A 2,500-nucleotide genomic window follows, 5' to 3' on the forward strand; every position below is an offset into this window, starting at 1 on the left:
AATGTAAAATGTAATAGAAAAGAATGTTATGGCAGTATAAAGTTACCTACAGCTCCTGGTATTCCCAGGTGGTCTCCCATCCAAGTACTAACCAGGCCCAACACTACATAGCTTCCAAGATCAGACGAGATTGGGCATGTCCAGTGTGGTTTGGCTGTAGGTGCTCAAAAACATTAACTTTAGACCTCTATTACTTCTTAACTCAAGTAAATTCATTGATAAGTTGAAAAAATTAAATGTAAAATGTAATAGAAACGAATGTTATGGCTGTATAAAATTACCTACAGCACCTGGTATTCCCAGGTGGTCTCCCATCCAAGTACTAACCAGGCCCAACACTGCATAGCTTCCAAGATCAGACGAGATTGGGCATGTCCAGTGTGGTTTGGCTGTAGGTGCTCAAAAGCATTAAATTTACACCTCTATTACTTCTTAACTCAAGCAAATTCATTGATAAGTTGAAAAAATTAAATGTAAAATGTAATAGAAAAGAATGTTATGGCAGTATAAAATTACCTACAGCATCTGGTATTCCCAGGGGGTCTCCCATACATGTACTAACCAGGCCCAACACTGCATAGCTTCCAAGATCAGACGAGATTGGGCATGTCCAGTGTGGTTTGACTGTAGGTGCTCAAAAGCATTAACTTTAGATCTCTTTTACTTCTTAACTCAAGTAAATTCAATGATAAGTTGAAAAAATTAAATGTAAAATGTAATAGAAAAGAATGTTTTGGCTGTATAAAATTTCCTACAGCAACTGGTATTCCCAGGTGGTCTCCCATCCAAGTACAAACCAGGCCCAACACAGCAAGGCTTACAAGATCAGACGAGATTGGGCATGTCCAGTGTGGTTTGGCTGTAGGTGCTCAAAAGCATTAAATTTACACCTCTATTACTTCTTAACTCAAGTAAATTCATTGATAAGTTGAAAAAATTAAATGTAAAATGTAATAGAAAAGAATGTTATGGCTGCATAAAATTACCTACAGCACCTGGTATTCCCAGGGGGTCTCCCATCCATGTACTAACCAGGCCCAACACTGCATAGCTTCCAAGATCAGACGAGATTGGGCATGTCCAGTGTGGTTTGGCTGTAGGTGCTCAAAAACATTAACTTTAGACCTCTATTACTTCTTAACTCAAGTAAATTCATTGATAAGTTGAAAAAATTAAATGTAAAATGTAATAGAAAAGAATGTTATAGCTGTATAAAATTACCTACAGCACCTGGTAATCCCAGGTGGTCTCCCATCCAAGTACTAACCAGGCCCAACACTGCATAGCTTCCAAGATCAGACGAGATTGGGCATGTCCAGTGTGGTTTGGCTGTAGGTGCTCAAAAACATTAACTTTAGACCTCTTTTACTTCTTAAATCAAGTAAATTCATTGATAAGTTGAAAAAATTAAATGGAAATATAATAGAAAATAATGTTTTGGCTGTCTAAAATTACATACAGCACCTGGTATTCCCAGGTGGTCTCCCATCCAAGTACTTAGCAGGCCCAACACTACATAGCTTCCAAGATCAGACGAGATTGGGCACGTCCAGTGTGGTTTGGCTGTAGGTGCCCAAAACCATTAACTTTAGACCTCTATTACTTCTTAACTCAAGTAAATTCATTGATAAGTTGAAAAAATTAAATGTAAAATGTAATAGAAAAGAATGTTATGGCAGTATAAAATTACCTACAGCACCTGGTATTCCCAGGTGGTCTTCCATCAAAGTACTAACCAGGCCCAACACTGCATAGCTTCCAAGATCAAACAAGATTGGGCATGTGCAGTGTGGTTTGGCTGTAGGTGCTCAAAAACATTAACTTTAGATCTCTTTTACTTCTTAACTCAAGTAAATTCAATGATAAGTTGAAAAAATTTAATATAAAATGAAATAGAAAAGATTGTTTTGGCTGTATAAAATTTCCTACAGCAACTGGTATTCCCAGGTGGTCTCCCATCCAAGTACAAACCAGGCCCAACACAGCAAGGCTTACAAGATCAGACGAGATTGGGCATGTCCAGTGTGGTTTGGCTGTAGGTGCTCAAAAGCATTAAATTTACACCTCTATTACTTCTTAACTCAAGTAAATTCATTGATAAGTTGAAAAAATTAAATGTAAAATGTAATAGAAAAGAATGTTATGGCAGTATAAAATTACCTACAGCACCTGGGATTCCCAGGGGGTCTCCCATTCATGTACTAACCAGGCCCAACACTGCATAGCTTCCAAGATCAGACGAGATTGGGCATGTCCGGTGTGTTTTGACTGTAGGTGCTCAAAAACATTAACTTTAGACCTCTTTTACTTCTTAACTCAAGTAAATTCATTGATAAGTTGAAAAAATTAAAAGTAAAATGTAATAGAAAAGAATGTTATGGCTGCATAAAATTACCTACAGCACCTGGCATTCCCAGGTGGTCTCCCATCCAAGTACTAACCAGGCCCAACACTGCATAGCTTCCAAGATCAGACGAGATTGGGCATGTCCAGTGTGGTT

At 38.0% G+C, this 2,500-nt stretch overlaps 1 non-coding gene and 8 pseudogenes across 1 annotated transcript; all 9 read right to left on the reverse strand.

Annotated features, from left to right (window-relative positions):
* Positions 1–43: 43 nt before the first annotated feature.
* LOC148445734 (5S ribosomal RNA) lies at positions 44–162 on the reverse strand (annotated as a pseudogene).
* Positions 163–278: 116 nt separating this feature from the next.
* LOC148445735 (5S ribosomal RNA) lies at positions 279–397 on the reverse strand. The gene has a single exon (XR_015875310.1). It is a non-coding gene; the product is annotated as a 5S ribosomal RNA (ribosomal RNA).
* A 116-nt stretch (positions 398–513) lies between these two features.
* Positions 514–632, reverse strand: LOC148445736 (5S ribosomal RNA; annotated as a pseudogene).
* Positions 633–983: 351 nt separating this feature from the next.
* Positions 984–1,102, reverse strand: LOC148445737 (5S ribosomal RNA; annotated as a pseudogene).
* A 116-nt stretch (positions 1,103–1,218) lies between these two features.
* LOC148445738 (5S ribosomal RNA) lies at positions 1,219–1,337 on the reverse strand (annotated as a pseudogene).
* Positions 1,338–1,452: 115 nt separating this feature from the next.
* Positions 1,453–1,571, reverse strand: LOC148445739 (5S ribosomal RNA; annotated as a pseudogene).
* Positions 1,572–1,687: 116 nt separating this feature from the next.
* LOC148445740 (5S ribosomal RNA) lies at positions 1,688–1,806 on the reverse strand (annotated as a pseudogene).
* Positions 1,807–2,157: 351 nt separating this feature from the next.
* LOC148445741 (5S ribosomal RNA) lies at positions 2,158–2,276 on the reverse strand (annotated as a pseudogene).
* A 116-nt stretch (positions 2,277–2,392) lies between these two features.
* Positions 2,393–2,500, reverse strand: part of LOC148445742 (5S ribosomal RNA) — a 119-nt pseudogene continuing 11 nt past the window's right edge.

This window comes from Taudactylus pleione, unplaced genomic scaffold (assembly GCF_031769625.1).
Source record: "Taudactylus pleione unplaced genomic scaffold, aTauple2 ptg001270l, whole genome shotgun sequence".
Classification (NCBI taxonomy): domain Eukaryota; kingdom Metazoa; phylum Chordata; class Amphibia; order Anura; family Myobatrachidae; genus Taudactylus; species Taudactylus pleione.